The sequence below is a fragment of the Neolamprologus multifasciatus genome, chromosome 11 (genome assembly GCF_963576455.1).
Source record: "Neolamprologus multifasciatus chromosome 11, fNeoMul1.2, whole genome shotgun sequence".
In the NCBI taxonomy this organism is placed as follows: Eukaryota; Metazoa; Chordata; class Actinopteri; order Cichliformes; family Cichlidae; genus Neolamprologus; species Neolamprologus multifasciatus.
In genome coordinates this window covers 9,604,399-9,627,734 of record NC_140449.1, presented here as the reverse complement: position 1 = coordinate 9,627,734, position 23,336 = coordinate 9,604,399, and the positions used below count along the sequence as shown (strand labels likewise).

The 23,336-nt window shown below is 38.8% G+C and overlaps 1 long non-coding RNA gene across 5 annotated transcripts in view; it reads right to left on the bottom strand.

Annotated features, from left to right (window-relative positions):
• Positions 1 to 8,739: 8,739 nt before the first annotated feature.
• Positions 8,740 to 23,336, bottom strand: part of LOC146507811 (uncharacterized) — a 109,976-nt gene continuing 95,379 nt past the window's right edge. For 2 of the 5 annotated variants that reach the window (XR_014876819.1, XR_014876817.1), the window contains one exon: positions 8,740 to 19,107. This is a non-coding gene — a long non-coding RNA (uncharacterized LOC146507811). The remainder of the gene's footprint in view (positions 19,108 to 23,336) is intronic. The other 3 variants (XR_014876822.1, XR_014876816.1, XR_014876818.1) reach the window with 3 other exon arrangements.

Here is a 23,336-nt window from a genome sequence, read left to right as displayed (position 1 = left end):
TGTCCTCTAATTCAAATCTTCTACTTTCAGTGTATATTTTTACGGGTTTTCTTCGCCTTCCCCCCTCTGTTTCACTTTATGGACCAAATTTGCCTTTTCTTTTCACAGGTCAGCAATTGTTACTTTTTACAGTCTACAGTGAGAACAGCTCACAGTTTTCACCTGTTATATATTATTGAGATGTTAAGCCTGGTATAGCCTCAGTTTTGATATTAAATAAAAAAGTATGCATTCAGATAACTGTGTGGAGCGGTGGGCTGTTCTCTTGCAAAGGTTAGTAGAGGGGAAATGCTAACATCATAACGTTATCATTCATCGTCTAGAGTCTGGCTCACATAGTACTTCTGTGGGTTTGTGATTAAATCAAACGTGGCCAAGAGTCAAGCAGCGCTGGAGGAGACAGCCAAGTAGAGGCTGTACATTGTTAAAGACGATTTGCCCATGAACTGACATTAGCTCAGTTGAGAGCTTATTTATAATTGAAGACAATCAACATTGTAGACAACCTGGAAGAGACAGAGGTGGAATATTACATATGCATTTCATGTATTTCTGCAAATGCCTTGAAGAAAATTTGGTCAACCCTAATACAACCCTAATACAGTACACATTAAATCTGTCATCACCTCCAAACTGGAAAACTCCAAGTGGAAAAAATAAGTGCATGCAACGTGCCAGCCCCACAGGTACTAGGATAATATCTAATGATTTCCAATTATTTATTATTTCGAATAACCACAGATGTGCACTTTAACGATATGGCAACAATGTCCAGTCCTTGTTCTCCCGAGGCTCCAACATCAGACCTTTGTACGTGTCTGCCCTCGTCAGCAGCTGGAGTTGCAAGCCTCATTTACTAGATTCAGATCAGTTACATTGCACCACAGAGTAGCTGCTGAAAATACAGGAAAATAAAGATAGCATCTGAACTAAAAACAAACATATAAAAATGTCCTCTAACCATGGCTATTACAGTTCAAAAAAAGCCAATAGTATCGCGAACTAAGTATTGTTACATGGTCAAAAGTTACTTATAAAGCAGTTTTTGTTTAAGAGCTGCCTGTTTAAGAATGGCTAGGAAGGGGATGGTGTACTGGAAAAATGATAGCAAAAGATTGCAACAGACTACATTACTATGTTACACAGCAGAATTTCAGCCAAGTAGGATAGGGTAGGAGACCTCAGTCCATAAACTCCCAATGTCTGTAGCATATGGAAACATAACAGTATGGGAAACAGCAAGAGGAGGAGAGGGAGAGGAGGAAACTGGAAACCAATGCAGAAAAGTCTGAAGAGAAGAGAAGCAATGTGAAGACTGCTGCCTTGTGGGAAACTTGAGCTGTGTGTCCGGCTGTTGCGTAACTGTAATGTAAGTGAGCTGTAAATAAAGATCTGCTTCCCATGAGAGAGCAAGTCACTCTGCGTCACTGCAGCATCAAGCTGCTCATTGGAATGCTGCTTTCGTGGTACATCTGAAATTACACTTTCAAGGTAGAGTTCTTTTTCTCTCAAACATTGCATCAACTACCTAAAACTTGTCATTATAGGCTGGCACGACAAACGGCAACACACTGTGGTTACAGTATGCAATCAGCATTCCCTCCATTGTTAACGTGGTTTCATGTGCTGTGTATTTAAGCTATCACAAAATTATGAGGTCATCTCATTAGTCCTTTGGATTCGACGGCACGGAGGAATCAGAAAGGCAAACAGGGCAGAGATTTGGTGTAAACCTTTATGGCAACTTCCTGCAGTGGAATAAAAGCTTTCCCTTTCTTTAAGAAAATGTTAGCTTTGTTAAGGAGAAATAAAACTGCACTTATACTCTTCTGTACAGTACATAAAAAGCTACCACCATTTAAATGCACCACCAAGTCCACCAAAGTGCAACTTTAAAAATGAATGATTAGGTTTATAAATCTTTTTGAAATCCATACAGAAAAAGGTTAATGCTTTAGGGTGGTGGGGAGGGGTTGATACTTCTTGTTTTAAAAAAAAGGGTCTATACCATGGCTATTCAACTACAAAGTTAGTTGGGCCAGATTTTCAAAGCGAGGAATTTATCTGGGCCAGATATTTTTTTGCAGCCAGTAAGCAGCAGATTATGATCAATTTCAAACTCACACAACTGTATTGAAAAACAAGTAATTTTTTTATTCCTTTTCCCCTGTAAATCTGGTGACCTCTCACAAATGCACACCAAAAGGTCCATTTAAAAAAAGGGAGCTATAACTAAACTATTTTTTGCACATTTGAAATAATAATAATAATAATAATAATAATAATAACAAAAAAAACCATTTTGATAATTACCTTTCAAATTAAAATAAATCTTTTGCTGACCACTCACTTTTCCTGCCATGGATGGAGCCCCATCTGTCACAAGTATACAGACACGCTTCATATCCAGACCATTTTCCTCAAAAAGAGCTTAAATCTTCTCAAACATTATTTCGCCAGCTGTGTGTCCCTCTAACGGTAGTAAGCCGAGCAATTTTCCATCCAAAAAACGGACATATACGCAAAACTGTGCATTATCAGTTCTGTCTGTGATCTCCTGCTATAGACATTAAATCAGTTTTCTTCAGGTCATCTAACAGCATTTCAAACCTGTCTGACGCCAGAACTTCAACTCTACGAATATTTGAACTGTCCTACAGGGGTACGTTTTTAATAGCAGATGTCACACTTACTTTAATTTTTTCATCACTTTTCACCGCATCCACCACGGCCAGCATGCAGTATTTCACTGTTTCAGAATCTGTGAAAGGCCTTTTCTTCTTCGCCAAGAACCCAACACGAAGGGAAGCTGCTGCAGCTGTCTCTTGGGCTGTACAGGACCCTCACCATGGTAGTACAACTCCGGTTGTAAGATTATTAAACTCGGTAAAATGAATAAGGATTTGTCAGTCCAGGCAGGGTTAAACCGACAGTTTTCATTGTCAATTTTGCGCTTTTGGAGTGAGAAAGACATGCTGTTGTCGCATCATATATTACGATGATTGTGCACAGTGCATTGTGGGTTAAATATTGCTAGGCTACTAGGAGTGTTGCATTCATAGTCTACACTACGCTGTAGGAAATTTTAACTTTTTAATTTTTTAAAAATTAATTAATGAATTAATTTTTTGTGTTTCTGCCAGGACCACAGGCAGGGCCACTCGCAGGTTGCTTCTGGGCCGCATTTGGCCCGCGGGCCGCCATTTGAATAGGCTTGGTCTATACTCTATAGAAAGAAGAGTTTTTAACCTAAATACATTGAACTGTTAATGGGAGTGTCCAACTCAGAGCATTATGGGTTTTTTTAAATGAAAAGCTTGGCTTGTAAAAAAGACAGCTATTAGGGTTATTACAAAAAATGATTAGTAAACTTACCTTCATCCAAAGAATTCTCAGGAAGCCACCATGTCCGGCCAAGAAAAAGTCTAGTCTAGTACACAACCCCACCCCACCCCACCACCCTAAAGCATTAACCTTTTTCTTAACCTGAGATGAGAGCACCCTCTCAGAGACAAGCACATTGTGGTTGTTGGAAAAGGTAGAGGGGACGAGCTTTTGTGTTGAAGCTTGAAAGCTGTTACAAATTCTTTGGCATGTGTTAAGAAAAGCAAACTGGGTTGAATATATACACATACATCTCTCTTTTTTTTTTTTTTGTTATTTTTCCATTTTCTTTGTTTTTCCCCAAGAGATATTGCACCCACTGACAGACAGAACTTCATAATACAGAAACTGTGAAGCATATGACTAAAGAGGATTGGAGGGGGAGAGGAGGCTAGAGGAAAGGAGAGGAGGTACGTTTAGCGTGACAGGCTAAAGAGGAGCTCAGCAATGTTCACATGAACACAAGGAAATTTACAGAGGAATTCTTTGCAGAAAACTGCCAACTACAGCTCAGAAGGTGCGGCCCCAAAGAAGCGTGCATTTATGTGTTTGGTCACATGACTTTCTAGCACTTATGCAGCCAATCAGCTGTAGCGATTCTGGTTCACTGCGAAGTTTACTGGGTCACTACAAAACAGAGGGAAGGCATTGAATGAGATAGGAAAAAGAGACTAAGACTGTTACACTTGCCAGCTTTCTTGAAGGCCTTATTTTTTGTCTCTTATAAATCTCTTTTTTTCATTTATTACTTCTAGTTATAGGAAATATATTTGCTGCTGCCTAGTTTAACTAAAAGAGCAGTGATACACAGATCTCTGTCAGATTCAGTCTCCCATTACTGTGAGTTAACAGCATAAAAATATTATTCATCCTTCACTGTTTCTGAATTCAGGTCCCAGGTGTAAATGTCAGACAGCATGACAGCACACACCTGAAGTTGTTAAGAAGCTACTGTCAGTATATTTATCACCAATATCCTGCTGAGTGTGTAAATGTGCACATCAGTTTGTCCAACATCTTTTGGTTTCCTGTCTACTTTCCTCCTGCTGTTATTGCTTTCTCAACTCTTTTGGACCACATTCCAGTGCAGTCATTTTCTCTATCCTCTAATTTCTGTCTCTTTTATTCTATCTGTGGGTTTTTTTAGCTGCTGTCTTCTTCTCTGACCCCTGCCCCTTCTATTTTCCACGTTTTTCTATGTTTGCTGTTATTTTGATCAGCCAGCCTGTCACCACACTGTCACTATCTGAGATGTCAGGGAGGAGCAAAATAAAAAATTAAAGAGAAAGAGAGAGCGAGGGAAAAAAGAGCTCAGAAATGGGTGAAGAGTGAGGAATTTTTGCGCACTATTTTGATTTTGCTGAAATTGATGTTCAAAAGGCTTCTTGCCTCCCCTTAAGACACTTTTTCTGCCGAATGATATCCAAATATACTGTCTGTGGGGAAAGAGGGCTGGGGAGTGGGCAAGAGGCAAGAGGCATGAGAACAACACTAGATGAAAAAGATAGATCCTGCAAAGGAAAGAAAAGAAATCACACAGATCAAGAGTAAAATATCAAGAGAGTACAAGATAGCAAAAACACAGGTACACAATAACAAGCTGAGACAGCACAGAGATAAGCACGAATCGTAAAAGACAAACTTGATTGGGATGAAAATGAGACAGAGAGAAGGAGAACTAATATATGATTACCTGACAGCACAAAGACGCCACACACATACCTTCACAATTTAAGCATATTTCACATATAACATATTCTTAACTTATTCTGTGCCATATGCTTGTCTTATTTACTTACGACTTTGCATGCAAGCAGGGCTGTGGATATAATTTAACTATAATTTCCTCCTGCTGTTTCATTTGCCTGCATCTTATTGCCGGCCATATGGCCAACCAGTGTGGCATTCAGTTTACATACAGTTTGCCTTTATTTCCAACATCTCCATCAGATAACATTCAGCACAATCACGCTCGATATTGGCCTGGCTATTCTTTCTCGCACAGCACAATGTTTTTCTGATTACCATCGGAGGCAATATGGTGCATTGCAATTCACTTGCAAATGTTGCGTGTATAAGACCGCATTAAGCTTTTATTGAAGACTGGAAACATTTTTAATATAAGGACAGATAGAGAAGGAGGAATAAGAAAAGCACTGTACTGGGTGCAGACTTCAATAATACAATTTGGTGTTCAGCAGCAATAGAATACTCCCTCCTGTGCCACAAATGCAGTACTCTACACTGGCCTGTCAAATCAGCCTTTATTATGAGAGGCAGCAAGAGAAAGACAGAGATACAGCATCTGAGAGAGCGACAATTACAGTATTTTCTTTCTTTTTTGGGGGGGTGGGGGGGTTATTTCCTGCCACCCTGTGTATGTTTATAGAAACATGCAAGCATGTTTGGTTGGGTTTGTCCCAGGTCTTTTCCCAGATGTTCTCTTTTGTTCTCACAGATAAACAGGAAATGTGTGTGTTTCCTTAAGCTGTAATGCTGCAGGTGACAGGACTGGGCATCTGAAATACTAGATGGACAACAGTGATGGTGTTTTTATTTATTTATTTTGCACTTGCCTTGAATTTTAATCAGGTCTCTGCAGTGAGTTTTGCTCCATGTTTTGTGCTTTTCCTAAGTCAGAATCACACAGACTGTATAACGAAACAACAAAGTTATGTAGTGATACGATTAATTAAAACCAGTTTCTTTTCTGTGCTGGTGAAGATGATGGTGATGACTGCATTGCATGGTTCACCAGTCACTCCACAGCTAATTATGTGCTATTCATTATAAAACTTTGAAAAATGAGTAAAAAAATACTTATCTCAACTTGGTTTTCATCCAATGAATAAATAAATATATAAATATCAGAGTATTCCATCAGCTTGACACACAGTTCACTGGGTTTGTTTATTTGTTGGTAAATCCAAAGTATTATTGTGCTATCACCTGTTGCTTGGCATCTGTATTATGTGAAATACAATATTGTTGGTTTATAGAAGACTATAAACTTTATAGGGCTACAGAAAACCTGACCTATTCTTTTATTTGTTCTCGATTTAGGCTAATGGATTGTAATGATCCAATGCTGAACTGCAGCCCAGAATTTTATAACATCAGCAGCTGTTTTCAAGTGTAATTTTTTTCCAACTCCAAACTGGCCGTTAACTCAAATTAGGAGGAACTTCTCGCTGGTGTAACTGTTTGCTGTCGATGAACTAGGTCTTGTGAGGTTCAGCTAGCACATTCAATGGATTATTTTTACTGACTTCTACAAGAGCTATGTTCCAGAGGTGAGATTTTGTTGAGGTAGGCAGGTCCATCGAGGTGTAAATAAATAAAAATGACTCTACATATCAGTTCATATTTGAGATAAGGGGGTCAGTATTAAATGCTTATGTTACTGAAACAATGGAACACACTCCATAAAGATAAAGCAATAATCTTGAGTAAAATGCAACTGAAATATATAAAATCAGTGTTATTTAAAATGACTTAATTACTTAAAATCAGTATTATGGAACATAAATATTTTTCTGAGTGTAGCACACAGTTTTTTTTTAACAATTCCTGAACTGTTTGTCTGAGTAGAAGATTGGTTTTAGTGGATTTGTCCATGCTAGCTCTGGTTCTTCGGTAACTGCTTATGGGGACGGAGGCTTGCTTCCACACCTGCATCATTCACCTGTGATCCAGCAGCAATCAGCAGGCAGGAATTTAAGACCTGCTCATCCTTCCACTCATCCCAAGCCCATTAGCAATTCCTATGGTTGTAACTCAGCTGTTATGTGTATTGTTGTTATTTCCCTTATTGTATTTTGCTGTGTCCTTGAGTGTCCAGTTTTGTCATGTCTGGAGCAACTGACGTGCAGCTGGCTTCGCTTCGCTGGCTTCGCTGGCTATCTGACATCACTCATCCACTCTAGCTACATACATTAGCCACGTCCACCTCACTTGCCCTCCATTTCAATCTGGATCTCTGGAAATAAAGGATTGGATCAACCACCTTTCGCACTGTGCTTCTCAGCCAGACACTCACTTGGTCAACCACAACTAGAAATGAAGTAGAATGCCTATTTTTTTTGCTTGAAATACCACGGCTGCTCATTCAGGGATAGAGGCTGGTCAGTGCTCTGTGTGTGGCCTATTTAGCAAGTTATAAATATACAATAGGGGCAGTACAGACTATGGGTTTTGCAGTTTTACTCTTTATGTTCCATGCCGCCATCTTGGATTGTGAATTCTGGACTGGTGGTGCTTCTTTGAGTTTCTGAATCAGAAATCTGACTTGAAGGGGCATTCAGTTGAACCAGAACTCTGATTTCGCACTTTTGATGGAATGGAATGTTTAGCCTTAAACACAGCTGCGCGTGTCATTGTAAATAGAAATACCCTGCTTAAACTAATCAATTAGCATATTAGCATAGCATTTCTGTCAGTATGTTACCGTTTTTAAGGCCTGTGGAGCAGTTCACATAGATAAGTGTGATTGGTAAATGGTAATAGGCAAAATGGAATGATGGGACTAATATAAAACTAGTTCATCATTAGCAACTTACATAATCATATTGTATATACCTTTCTAGCCAAACATGCTAACATGTTGTATCAGTACATTGTTACACTACTTGAAACAGATTTGCTTTTCTCTCACAACCAAAGATTAACCAAAGGCATTTGAGTTCTTCTTCCCACAGTTTCTGCTGTAATCAACTGTTGGTGATGGTACTGATTGTTTAAAGAGGAAGAGAGCAAAAAAATGCGCTAATTGACTTCAGAGAATGTCCACCTGTTAAACAGAGACAATTTCAGCTCATTGTCAGTGATGTAAGTCAATGCAAAGTAATTGGCTGAGGTCCATACCGATGTGACATTCTAATGTTTTGGCACCCTGTTGTTATTACTTTACTAAATATGGCATGACACACTAATTATGAGGCAAATGACTGGCAGCTTTAATTAAAGGCCGCATTTAGCCATATAAAGTGAACAATTAAATAACTGCTGTCATTTCACATCCAAGGTAATTAAGTTATCAGTGTTTCATTGTCTAAATACTTAGAATACAGGGAATCATAGAAAATACACTGAAGAATGAGCTCTCAAAGCAAACAGCTTTTCTTCCAGATGAAATATATTATTGATAATCTGACATTCATCGATGACAAGAATTAGTGACCTGATTACGCAAGGCTGAGCCTGATTGTAGAGTACTCTAGGTATGGTTTGATTCATAAATACATAATAAAAATGAACTATACACAATCTGACACAAATCTGATCTAGTGATTGATTTGAACAAAGCATGATGTGAAAAAGAGCCATGTTCAATCAGTCAAACATAATAATAATAATAATAATAATAATAATAATAATAATAATAATAATAATAATAATAATAATAATAATAATAATAAACTTTATTTATAAAGCACACTTAAAAAACCAAGGGTATGCCAAGGTGCTTAACAAGTAACATAGACAATAGAAGGAAGACAAGAGAAATAGGACCAAAGCAAGTACTAAGTATAGATTTGTAACATTTACTTGTAGCAGCTCAGGAGCAAATGTATAAGCAGGGGCAAGCTTAGTTGGCTGCCAAGAAGGAGGCCAGATCTCAGTAGGCAACTCATCAAAGATGCAGTAAAGATCTTGTTTCTCCTATAGAAACAGTGTATACATAGAAATGTCTGCAGTGCTGCACCACCTTTTGGTTTTCAAGTCTGCGTTTTGAAGTCTCAAAACAGCATTTTTTTCCACTGCCATGTTAGATTTTTAGGGGAAGATGTTATCATATTTGGACTTGTCATTTGTTATATTGGCTAGCCAGCTTCAGTTATTAAGTTTTAGTGTGCAATACACAGCCACAAATCTGCTGCTAAAGTTATTTTTCCACAGACTAAATAGTTAAATTTTTTAATTAAATTTTATTGATATAGCTCCAAATCACAGCAGCTGCCTCGGGGCATTTTATATTGTAAGGTAAAGACCGTACAATACTACAGCGAAAACAAAGATATTCCAACAATCGTTTGACCTCCTATAAGCAAGCGCTTTGGTGACAGTGGGAAGACAAAACTCCCTTCCATGGGGTTCAGGGATTGGGAGCCATTTGATAGGACTGGTTGGGGGTGATGGGGAGCAAGACAGGACAAAGAGACACGGTGGAATAATTAAAAACTGTCTGGTTGTTTTGTATGTTTTAGACAAATATAATATTGTATTAAAGTACTCTAGTTATGCAAACATAACATTACATGACATTTGCATCATCATTCTATTTAAACGGTTTTTAACTACATACATAGATTGTATTTCAGCTGTATTGTTAAAAAGCTCAGTGATATTTCATTGTTGAATGATTTCATTATACTAAATGAAAAAATGCTGATCTTTAGCTATTACAGGAGACAAAGGAAAAAGGCCGAATGAACCAAGCTCAAATTAGAAACATTAAATATAATGTCATCCACATTTTTATGTTGAAGATAAAATTCAGTGGACCACAACATTTGTATGGTACCCTGTTCCTAATGTATTTGTTTATTAGCTAAGTCTCCAATATTTCAAGTTACTTAGGGGGTTCATCTGTAGGCATGCAGAGTTTCATGTTCAGCTTCATCTTTATATAAAGGTCAAGAGCGAGGCAATCAGGAAGCTGTTAGAAAAGTATAGAGTCATGGAAGAAATCAAGTAGAGTAGCCAAAGGGTGGTAAACTCCCAGAGAGGAGCTGGAATGGAGGAGAGAAACTGAGAGAAAGAGGGAGGCTGAACTAGATTAAACTGAGCCAAGCCAATCACCAGGCTTTTCAGGTTGAGAAACAGATCAAATGTACCCTAGAAGTGTTAAAAATGGGTTATGATTGATCTGATGCTGTTGTAAAAGCAGCCCATAGCTCAAGTTAGAATCCATGTCATGTCTATCAAGACACAAAAATCATTTGTGTTATATATTTTTTGTTGACTCTGTTTTGGCTCTTCTCATTCGGGCACTATTTTTTTTTTTCATCCTTAATTTTTGTACTTTTGCTTTCACTTGCTGTTTGGTAAAATTTGGGAACCAAACTACTTTACAAAGATTGCAATTTAGATTGTAATACACCCATTTCCAAATCTAACCATGCACCTTTAAAAAATAAATGGCCTGCTGTGCTTAGATCTGACATCAAGTCAGTTCCAAGCCTTTATTTATTTATTTTCATGCCTCTTATATGGGTCTGGACATGAGTCTTGGCAGACTCTCTCTTCCTCGGATGGATGGATGGATGGATAAATACACAAAAATAATAGCAGTTTTCACCTACAACAGTGACAAATAAGCCACAACAGTAGCACTGTTCTGAGCAGACTTATTATGGATTTCAGTTTAAATTACATGGCACAGCTCAAGTGGAGGGATTTTCGGATCATATCCCCTACAGCCAAAACTTCAGCAAGATACTAGGAGCAGGCCACAATAAACACCTGCAGTTGCATGAGGTAGTGATGAAAATTGCCTTCAGGCTGCACTGTAGGAGTGAAGAACAGAGAAGACATGAATTTCTTATGTACATTAGTGACAGGTGCACACTTAGACACCTACACACATACAGTACACAAAAATATTGACACTGATTTGTACACACACATGCACCAGCACACACATGCAGCTCGATAGGTGGTCTGACAGAAGTGGTTCATTGTGCATGATTGCTCCTAAAATTTCACTGTGTTGCATCAGCCAGCCGACTCTGTTTTGCTAAATTAGTTTGCCCTTGTTTCCTAGAACAAATGAAACAGTAGAGTATGCTGTGCAAATGACATTTAGAAGGCATATTTTATGTAAATATATACGCTGTATACATATAATAAGATACTGATAATAGCTTTTTAAAGATTCATAGAATATGTTCTTTGTCATTTAATACTTTTTTTCTGTCATAGACTCCCTCTGCTGTGTATCATATTGCATATGTAAGTGTTGATATTTCTGTATGTTTGCGCAGTCGTGCTGTATGTTTTACTGTTGACGTATCTGTCAGAGATCCTGAATTGTTTCACTTGCTCTGGATTTTCACTTCTGGCTATGATGGATGTGATTCCCTTTACAACTGTACTGCTTGCAATTTCGTGAACTTACATGCAGAGGGGGACTCTTGACATTATAAGCCAGCTAGCAGCAATTGAAATAACTGTATTCCAGCTCGGTAAAGTTGACGTCTCTGTCCTATTACTGTATAAGAGTATAAGCAAAATCAGAACAAAGGACCCTACAAGCCTCAGGTAGTTGATGCCTCTATGCCCCTGAGGGGTAGCCTATTGCTTGTAGTCACCAACAAACGTATTCAATACTGAATATGTGTCTCGCTGAGTAAGAGCGACTCCAGCTTTTAGATATGTTAATTCCACAAAGCTAGTCGTGTTTGCATCAGACAAAGAGGTGAGCGCTTCCTTTCTGCTGCCGGTCCCTGTCTTTACAAGAGTAATAGCAGATGAAGTATGGCACGCCACTAGGGACATCCTTGTGCTATTTTTGTGCCATGTAAAGATGATCATGATAAGTTTTTGCCCTCTTTGGGAAAACAATATAGAATACAGTCCAGGTGAATAATCAGCAATTATGGTTCAGGCTTCCACTTTTAGTACTCAGGGTAAATTAAAAGGATTGAAACGGTCACACTAGGAAGAGAAAAGTGCTTCCACAGTCCATCACATACTGCCACTCTAGGACTGAAACAGGGGGAAAAACACGAGGAGGATGTAGATGTAGCGACTGTCTTTGAGACGTGTGAAAAACCTTGTGGATGCTACCTTTAATTTTAAGGAGAGTGCAGATGTGTGCCCCACACTGGAGGAATCTCTTCTGCCCGACTTTAGTATCAAATATGTTTTTCTTACATACACAAGGAGCATATATATTGCCCGTGGTTTGCTCCCTCTGGTGGAGCAAGACCTCATTTGAATAGTTTCTCTCTCCTGCTCCTTTCTTGGTGAAGTCACCTGCCCTAACAGGTATTGCAAGGTTACAGATGGCCAGCTTACAAAACGTAGAAAACAGAGAGCGATCAACTTGTTAATAGATTACTGAGAATACAGTCTCTTGATCCAGGGAGCTACTGAGGCAGCTAAGGCTTTCATCCTATCAACATATTACAGTTCTGTTTCACTTGTTAATCTGAGTCGAATATTATTTAGTTAAGACTTAACTACCTACAAGTGTCCAACTATCCTGTAAGTGTCCAAGATAGCAGTATTTTAATGTTTTGTAAAAGATAAAAAAGATTTGGACACTAAGCTAAGGATCATGATTTGTTTTTCATTTGGCATAAAATAAGTCAGCAGTCACTTTTTGTGATTTTTATTTATTTTTAAACTGCCTTTTATTACATCACACTTAATATGACTATTCAGACTTATCTCCATCTACCCTGCAGCCATTTGATTCTGCGTATCACAGTGAATTGCAGTTTATCAAAGGTGATGCTGCTTTTCCCACCAGGTTACATGACAAAGTGGCGTGGTCATACTTGGCTAGTGAGAGAGAGCATCTTTGTAAGGTGTTTATTTACAAAGCCTGACTTTGATTACATTTAACTACAGTGCTTTCGATGTCAGGTTGCAAGACATTTTAAAAATTAGCTGTGCCTCTTAGTCACACGGTACTTCGTAAAACTGTATTTAAAATAATATGGTGCCTAGAAATTGAATGAGCTACAAAAACCTGTGAAGCTACATTATTTCTGTCTGCCCATCCTTCTACTCCTAAACTGTATATGTCTTGTGTTTATGTGTAAACACTCGCTTGAAAAAGAGACGTCGATATCAGTGAGACAAACTGTTTAAACGCAGGCTTTAATAATAATTTTAACAAGACGTTATAGATGCAGCAATACTTTTTGCTAATTGGAACAGCTTCATTGTTTGACCACCACATTTCATCATGATGACCCTGATGACCACTACAAGCACACATCAGTCAAACAGTAACGTTGTTCTACATTTTAACTTCTTCAGTCTTTATCCTCTTCTCTGTACACCTTTTTTTCTTCACCCTTCATTAGAGGGAAGCTGAGTGCTTGGTTTCAAAATGGGTAAAAGGAAGCCTTGTTTCATACCTCACCAAAAAATATATCTGGAAAATGTTGATGGTAATGAAGTGGAGCAGGCTATTACTGAAAGCCACTGGTTTTCAAAAAAAAACTTAAAGCTACATGCTTCACAATACCCTTCTTAAGCTCACTCGTGGCCCTTCATATGTCAGGGCATTTGTACATGGCAGCAGACATCATGTCAAGAATTGTTCCAAACCCGCGACAGTGGATATCTGGGATCACAATATTAGACTGATTCACTTCCAGAGTTATACAGTTGAGAGTCTGCCTCTGGAATGCAATGCTCTGTCACACCCATGGCCCTATAATTGTTCTATGCCTTTTCTTCCTGATTCTCTTCCAGCTACTCTTCTATCAGACTGATGTGTAGGAGCAGGGGTTGATTTTCCAGTGGAGATAAAGTCTTGATCTAACAGAGAATCTCTGATTAATTGTAACCTATCACTATCAGTGATTCCACACTAGCAGGGCTGCTTCAAAAGGTAAATTGTAGGATGTAGACTGGTATGTCTTAAATAAATATCCTAATTTGACAACAACATGACATTTATAAAGAGCGGAGCAAAGTGATAGTCATTTAAGAACCAAGAGTTCACATGTTCTGTGTGTTTTCTAAGAAGTGCATGCCAATAAAGTATGCAAAGTGGGATTTAGGTATGCGTGGTTAAAAGTACATAAATAGGTTTAAAATGGTGTTAAAACCATGTGACATTTTGTGCAAGGGTGTGATTATGCAGGTATGATAATGATGCTTTTGAGCATTCTTAGTGTCTGGAGCTTGCTTGGTTTGTTTAACTAACTAAATAATTAATCATTTCATTACCTATTCATTTATTTGTTCGTATATTTACCCGCTTCATCAGTCACTCATTGAATCACGTAATGTGTTACAAAGCCTTGAATATCACCATATGTTAATTATATTTTTTGGTCAGGTGACAGTTCACCGCTATGAAACATTAGTATTATTTTTGTTACACTATTATTATTCATAACTCCTGCTGCATTTGGCTATTTTTTCATCGAGGCAAGTGTCTGTCTGACAAAGACTCCCATCTGCAGACAGAGATTAACATTTCTAAATTTTACTAAGTACTTTTAATGGCCCTTAAGTACAAAATGGACCTTATTATATTTGAATAAAGGGTCATGCATACATTACTTATCTGGTATCTTTTATTCGAAAAGAGTGGCTTTAATACAAAAGCTGCTCTTCAACAAATATTCATACATGCGGCACTACACGGTCAAGCAGATGGATCGGTGAGCAGTTCAAGCGGCTAAGTTATGAAGTAAATAAGAAAGTGATTGACAACTGCAGAGTCTCTGATATACGAAGTTCTTCGTTAGAAAATCACTCCGTTTACTTTCTATAATATCTACATGATTTTTAAGGCTGAAGAATTATTTTCATTTCTACATAATCACCATTTCGGTCGAAGCATTTTTGTAGACACTGTGGCAGTTTTACAATGCCCATGTCATAGCAGCTTGCTGCCATGTCCTTCAGTAAGCATTGAACGTCATCTTTGACCTCTTCGTCGGAGCAGAATCGCCTTCCGGACAAATGCTCTTTCAACTTAGGGAACAAACATTTTTGACATCTATGCATGAGTGTCCATACACTTCTGTCAAGTGGCGATTAATTTCAACTGGTTTAACACCTTTTGCGTTCAAAACTCAAATAACTGCGCGAACTTTGCACTTGGTGGTAGCGTTCAACGGGAGCTCCATTTTCAAGGGCTGCCGAGCCAAGATTGAACATCCCAGCGAAGCCATGCATGCTTGTTTGGAGGAAGCACCCATCACAGCAGTGTGGCCAGCAGCCGTACGAACAGTTTCTCTACGTCACCACTGCTTTGGAGACCTTACTTTTGGGATTGCCCTCGTATTTAGTTGTCATAAAAGTGCACCCAGAGACTGTATTTGTATATATTCCGGCACTTTAAAAAAACTGACAAATTTATGCAGGGGTTTAATGAAAATAGAACATAAACTTAGTAGAACATAACAAAGCAGGTTTCTGCTAACTGCAGTTGTGTATTGCACCTCAAGGAGAAAAAAAAGTTGTTGTGCTTGGATATAGTGTACATGGTTGCTCCTTCTTCCTGTCTGTGCGCTCAATGAAAAAAAAAACACGCAGTGTTTTCTTTTTCATACTGATGTGCACTGATGTGCGTGCTGAGATCAGTGTATACAAATGCACAACATATACTCACATCCACATGTGCGCACACAGTACTGCCAGGCCTGGTTTCCTCTGTGAAGTTTCGAAATGTGTTTTTCATCATGGTAACAAGAATACGTACAGGCCGTAGCAGCAGTTACTGTATGCATTTGCCCACAGAATTGGTATTTTTAACTATTGAAACATCATATTTTCCAAATATATTATATCTAAAAGTTAATACAAGTAATTTTCTTCTTTCTTCTGAGCATCACGGGGCTGTTTCGTTTTAATGTGGTCTTGGCTGTAATGTTTTAGTCTATTCTGTTGCCTTGTAAAGCAAAATGCAACAATGTAGTCTTGGTTACACATAGATTCAGCCTAACTTTAACACTGTTATCTTTTCTACCAGAATATGTGTGATTCTAAAAGCTGCATATCTTTCTTTTCTCTGTTCTCTTCTGCTAAATTTGATCTGATCTCATTGTCTTTTCAAGCCTATCCCTTCTTTAAGTTCAGTTCTAGTTTTCTTTCATATGATTTGCTTTTCTCTTTGATGCCTCTGCTGTGTTGATCGTTTCTGTTCTGTTCTGTTACTGTTACTTTCTGTTACTTTCCTGTTATTTGCTACATTTTTAGTATCTCTGCATCAGGTGCAATGAGTGACAGTTATTGGTCTGGTGTCAGTGGTTCAGGCTTAGGCGTTACCTCTGTTTAAGGCTGATCTCATTTCCTGCACACTTCCTCTGTGGGGTTAACGGCTGGCAGACTTGTGCACATCCTGGCTGAGGTACATAGGAGGGAAAAAAACAGTCATGGCAGCTAACAAGTGGAAGAAGATACATTCCAGCAATTAATTGGACATAGCAGTCATAATATACTATTACACACTTAATTGTCTCTTACAATTATTTAAGCCTGAAAATATGTACTGGTGACATTTTTTAAAATTAATTAATAAATTGCAATTACGTAGTGAGAGGTATTGACCAACAAAACATAAAACTTCAATAAAATCATTCCAGTTTTGGAATAAATTCATGTGATAGGGTAAATATAGCTGTTGCCCTACTTATTTTATTTGATAATTATTTGATGTGAAGCATGTCATTTAAACATTAGTGAGTTTCGTCCTCAAATATAGTTTCATTCTTGGCCTGAAACTGTGAAACAAGGACAGCAATTCAACTGACACCTTGCGTGCAGTTAAACATGCGTGCTTGTACGTGTGTCCATCTGATAAGTCGGCTGTGTTTCTCGGCTCTTTACCAAATTAAATTAAAGTTTAAAGCACAGCTCATGTCTCAAATACCAGTTTGCATGAATGAGGACACAGATGAAAGCTAACTTAAATTATGTCCATAACTTCCTAAGTATCTAATTTATTTTAGTTTTTCTTAAATAGATACTGTGTAACACTACTGAATATTCAATGAGGTACAGTGTAATATACCATTTGGACCGTAGTGATAGTCCCAAAGTCTTTGTTTTTCCTGTCTGGCAGACAGACTAGGGGCCTTGAGCAGAATAAGAGGAAGTGCGATAAACTGTAGGTGGAAAATATGGTGGGTGAACAAGTGAGGCGGGGGGTCGTCTCTGAAGAGGGAAGCTGGTGTTAGTAACCGCATGCAAAGATAGAAGGAAAAAGATAGGCCGGCCTCGAAGTTCGTCCCTAAGCGAACCCTGCTCTAGTATTTCACATGCTCTATGCTGGCTGAAAATGGACATTCTTATATAAAAAACACTCTTTCTCTACTTTTTAGCCATTGCAGTGGAGTTATGGGACAGGATGATGTAGCTAAAGAACCTCTAAAGAACTTCTGGATGGATTAACATAAAATTGCGCGTTGAGTTGCCATGGCGCTGCGCTGAGTAGGAGCCTGCCGCAGCATTTTCTAGTATAGGGATTTTTGACTTCATATTTGGTACTGCGATATGAACTTGTTGTTTTTATATTGGCCCTATGAGGATAAAGAACTGGTCAATAAGCATATTGTAAAAGCAAGCCTACGCCTAGGTTTCCCTACCCTATGAGTTAAAAGTCACCTCCGATCAAACTCAAATCAAATTACAGACGTGAGATATTTTTCATCTAAAGTCACCACCATCATTATCACAGCATACTGTAGCAAGCTGCTCAACTCTAAACTATTTAAAGAGCTTTAAGATGCAGATGTGGAAGGAAAAATAATTACCTCTCTTCTCTCTTTTCTCTCTGAAAGCAGAGGAAGAGGCACTTGGTTCTGTACCTCTGAGCATTCCCAGACTGCTGGTATTCTCATATGAAAAGTAAAGCTTCATATTTTCACGAGTCTCCTGAGTGATCATTAAAGTTCTTTATGTTATTTTAGATTTTTTTTCTCAAAACAATGGAATATTCATTGATAATCTATGTTGTGACGATGAAAGTGGAAGTCTAGATGTTTTGCAGTGCTGGACATACTTCTCCAGAGTTTTACATATTGTATGAATAGATGTTCTTAATGTAGCATTTGTTCCCTTGTGGTCAAATTGTAAAAGCTACTTCTTGAGAGTTAAAATGCACATATATAGAGAGTATATATGTGAATACACTGTGTTGGAACTTTTCCTAGATACACTGTTCAACAAAGAATTTGCAATGTAAAGATATAAAGAGGGAATTTAGTCACCTTTCACCTGTGTGTGTGCGCGCGTGTGTGTGTGCATGTGGATTGTCACTTGCCGAGTGCATGTAATTACATGTGAGTCCCTTTGAAACTACTTTCTCTTCAGCTCAGTGTATGGGCAGACAAACACACATGTGCACACACGCACAAAAACACAGACGTGCGCACAGAAACAGAAACAATAGTGACTTTTATCCCAGTGAGGGACTCAACATCAACGGGCTTTTAGCGTGTTTTACTAGCACAGGTTAGTGGCTATGATTGTTGTGACATCCACCACTTCTGAATGTTTCAGATAAAATCCACAGTGATGTTCCTATAGCATACACGAAATGCCACATTGAGGCCCTTTTCCCTTTTAATTACAGGCCCTTGTGCAGACATATTGTTTTTATTTTGTTTTTTAAAAAAAACAGATTTACAAAAAAGCATTTAAAAAAAGTGCTGTCATTATTTTTGTTCTTTATTTCCATACAACATAGTAATAACACAAAAACAGATTTTTTTATCAAACTTTATTTTGCAGTCAGAGATACAATGAGCTGCGAAATGTAACTCTTACAGATGTGATTGCATATTCCGAGCTTCTAACTCGAACCGCTACATGACACCCGTATTTTTAAAATCAAATTCTTGCAGTTTAAGGCGATGACAAACAGCTATATATGAGGACTTTTAGTGATGCAAATGCACAAAATGTTCCACAAAAGTTAATATTTATCACTGGCTACTTTCATTCTTGTTTTTTCCATCGTGCTGTCCTCTTTAACCTCACCCGTCTTCTTCAGTTTCCTGTAAGCTTCTGTGTAGATCTGCACTGTGCAAACACATACATAAGAAACAGATATAAGAATTTTTAATTTTAGTGCATTTAGTCTTTATGGATTAAAGTTTCAATTAATTCAAAAGGGTAAAAGAAGGCAAATATCTTCTTCTTCTCTCCCTTTAGTGGTTGCCACTTTCTCACCACTGAAAATCTTAGAAATACAATTCTGCTGCCGCCTCATGTTTTCTCAGTGACACGGTCTCCAAATCATACATCATAGCAGGTCTCACTAATATCTTGTAAACCTTCCCTTTCACTCTGGCTACTGTCTTTCTGTCACAAATCACAGCAGACACTCGTCTCCACCCACCCCACTCTCTTATTCACCTCTCTTGTGCACTGCTTGTTCTCTGGAATGGTGAACCCCTAGTGTATAAACAACCTTACCTTCACTATCTCTTTCTCTCCTTGCATCATCACCTTTCCACCTGTCTCCCTCTCACTGTGACACATGAAATGTTGTGCTTCTACTGCTGTTCTTCCTCTTCTCACTGGTGAACACCTCCACCTCTCCCAGCTCTCTTTCACCTGTTACCTAATCTCACTACACATCACAATTCTTACCGATGATCTGCATGTTTGCGACTCTTCAGACAAGAGGAGGTATGTTTGTAGCCCCCATGTGGCTGGGTTTTAAAAAAGCAGAAATATGATGGGTAAAAACAACAGTTGCTATCTTTCGTTGAAATGTTTTGGTTACCTTGAGTAACAGGTATTGCATCAAATCACCACAGATGCTTAACGTTGCCCCTTTAGCAACAGAATTCTTATAACAGTGCTACCACATAGCACATACGCCTATAGTACATACTCCTATGATTGAGATATTTGTTGGAAACTGGTGGAATATCAAGATCATTTTTAAAGGATCCAAACTACCTTTGTGATAACATTCAGTGCAGCTCAGATTTGGGCCTCAACAGTGCAACATGCTCTTTCTAAATTTCATAGGTTGCCTTGCTTTCTGCCCTTATCTTTTACCACTAGCTGTCCAAAAAACAAAATAATCCCAAACTGTCACTCTCCTCACCACGCTGCACTGTTACTGGTTGGAAAAAAGCACCAACCACAGGGCCAGCTTTTCTTATGAAGGATCTGCACCGTAGGGTATCTATGCCCAACTGGCGTTGTCATCACTGAATCAATATTTGGAGCACAGGGGCTGTGACTATTATCTACAGACAGGAATTCTAAAAGAACGAGGCTGCCATTAAAAATCTGGGAAAGTTATTGTAGGATCATTACTAAGCATACTGGAAAGTGTAAGCTATAGCCTGAAACAAGTCAGAGTTTCGATGTGAAATGAAAAGAGCCTCATGAATCATTGCTCTTTAATACTATGTCATTAAAAAAAAGAAAAAAAAAGAACTGACATATAAATCACTAGATGTCTGTATTATTCCCAGGGGGCATGTATGCTGTGCACAGTCAGGCTGCCTTTTCCCCCAACATGCCAGTCTGGCAGACTTCACATCTGGATCACTGTTATTATCACAGTCATAACATTCAACAGGGCATGGTATTCCAGGCACAATTATACAACTTCCAAAACTGGAAATCAATTTAGGAAATTAAGTTTATAGGTTGTCTATAAGTGCAACATATTTTTAGGCCTAAGAATATGCGATTAACAGACAACAGCACTCAGCATGTCTGTAAAACATGTAAAAAGTTGAAATATACCATAAGTATACCTAAACGCAATCTTCTTAACTGTAGCCACATGGGAATATATTGTGAAACAAACCTAAAGACAGCTATTATGGATTTATCCTACAACATTAATTAGACAAAATTAACTCCAGAATGGATCTCTCATACGCCAGACAGTCCAACTACTATATATTACTGTGTGTCATCTAGCAGTGAACACTTTAGCTGTGATTCACCATGACATATCTAAACAGCCACTCTGTCTCTTCTACGCACACACACACACACAGACACACAACTACAAAGAACAGTTGTGCTAGCATGTATTCCTGCACAGTTCTTAAAATGGAACAACTGTTCACACTTCATTGCAGTAGCGTCAGCTTATCAAACGCATAATCACCGTCTTTATCTGAGCTACTGATGTGTCACAACAACACAATGGAAGAAATGTTGCCATCCAGCATATGAATGTCTGGTCATCTCTGTACAGTGTTTGTACTGTCATCATCATCATCATCATCATCATCTTCTTGGCCGTGCAAGACCAACAGCAGCCTGAAACGCTCTGTTTCTTACTCACATCATCGGTCTAAACAATTAAAATCAGCCAACGCAACAGTCAATTCAAGTCATACAAAGGTGATGTTGAAAGGCGAGTAAATGAAGGGTTGTGAAGAAAAAAAACACATTGTGATAAAAGGAAAAGAGTAAACGACAAAGAAAGAATCAAATAAAATAACATCCCAATCCTGATCCTGCCTTATTCCCTGGCTCACTTCCTCTCTTGTTCTGCTCTTTCATTTTCAACTCATTTTGCTGGCTCACTTCTTCCTCCAACACCCCCTCCATTCTTTCTGTCACTCTCTCCCTCCATGAGCAGACAGGCAGAGACAGGGAGACTGTTGTTGTGCTTGCAGTCTGACACTATCAGCTCATAAATCCCTGTCAGCAGCTTGTATGCCTCCTCTCCTCTCTCCCTTCCCGTCTCTTATTCTCCCTCCCTTCACTGGTGGAGAAACAGAAGAACCCAGTGACCTTCCAGTGAAGGTTTGACTGGCACAACCACACACACATTTAGAGAAGTATATATAGAGCATATACAGTATATACAGATATATAGATAGTCAGACAGACAAGCAGACAGACAGACATCTCTGATTCTCATGCCTCCCCTCTACTGTCTCTCTTTTGCTAGGTTCCTTCCTCCCTGTCTTTCTTTCCCTCAGGCAATGTTTGCCGGCAGACAGTCGTCACTGACAAGAGCTTCCTGTGGTTAGGGGTAAACACCTGGGTAATGAGGCCATGCTGCACAACAACCCAAAAAAAAAGCAAAGCAGATTCACAGACCTCACTCGCTCTGCCGAGTACTGTAGACTCACAATCGGGTCACGCAGCCACACGGGGTCACACGCACAGTCACACACGCAAATAAATCTCACAGGAAAACAAGCACGGACATGAACACATTTAAGCACATACACAACCGCACATGCACATAACTGGTTCAGACTGAAAAACAAGAATCTAGACGGAGTGGACGTGGATTCAAGAAGGTTCTACTTCTGTGCCGTCACTAGTAATTTGTTCCTCAAATGCAGAAACAAATCCTTGTCTAAGTGATGTGAGCGAAACACTCAGTCGGGATTTTTGACATACTGCAAATGCTCAAACTGAGTGTGAAATGTGAGTGCTGCTGCAGGGAAGAACAGACGCTGCCTGTCTCGACTGCAAAGTCACAAAAGGACTTTTCCACTACAGGCAAGTTATTGGCCCACACCTGAACCTGCGTCAGCTGTCCAAAGTGCTGCCTTTGTCACTCCAACATTCTTGCAGCCTACAGAAGATGGTACAAGCTGAAGTTTGGTGGGTGGTCACAGGACTGCGCCGATTTTTTGTGTGTGTCTGTGTGTGTCTGCTTTGTGTGACGAACAGACACATCATCACCACTCAAATATAAGTGGCTATCTGTCTAACTGTGAGTTGACTGTAGGGGGAGCAGTAATACATCGTATTTCTGCAACTTTGTGTCTTGCTTGCTCAGCAAGGGTCAGATAAATTGCTGGTATTTTTTATTACTGACAGATTCTGTTGTTCATGGAGTTCTAGTGGGAAGAAAAAGCAGCTCTTTGTCACTAGAAGAGTTTTTGATGAACCTTGAAAAGAAGGATCCAGTGACCCACCTCTTACACTTTTTCACATATCATATAAGACTAGATAAATAAGTGTGGAGGAGCTGCAACAGAGGAAATTTAATTTTTAAGTATGACAAATGTCCCTGTTCAACATGGGCCATAAGCAAAGACATAAGGACACATCTCTCCAGATTACAACTATTCTCGGAGAATACTGAGCCACTTCATGTATATTTAAAAAAGCTTTGATTTACAGACGTACATTTAAATGCATCCTGGATGAAACCCATCACGTGACTGGGTTGGGCAGCAAGCACAGTATATTTGTTTTTCCCCATTCCTCAAATTTTCACTCTTCTTATGAAAAAAAATTGAAGATGCACTCATATTCAAAGCTCTGAGGCAAAATAGACAATTTCCCTATCAGCTGTA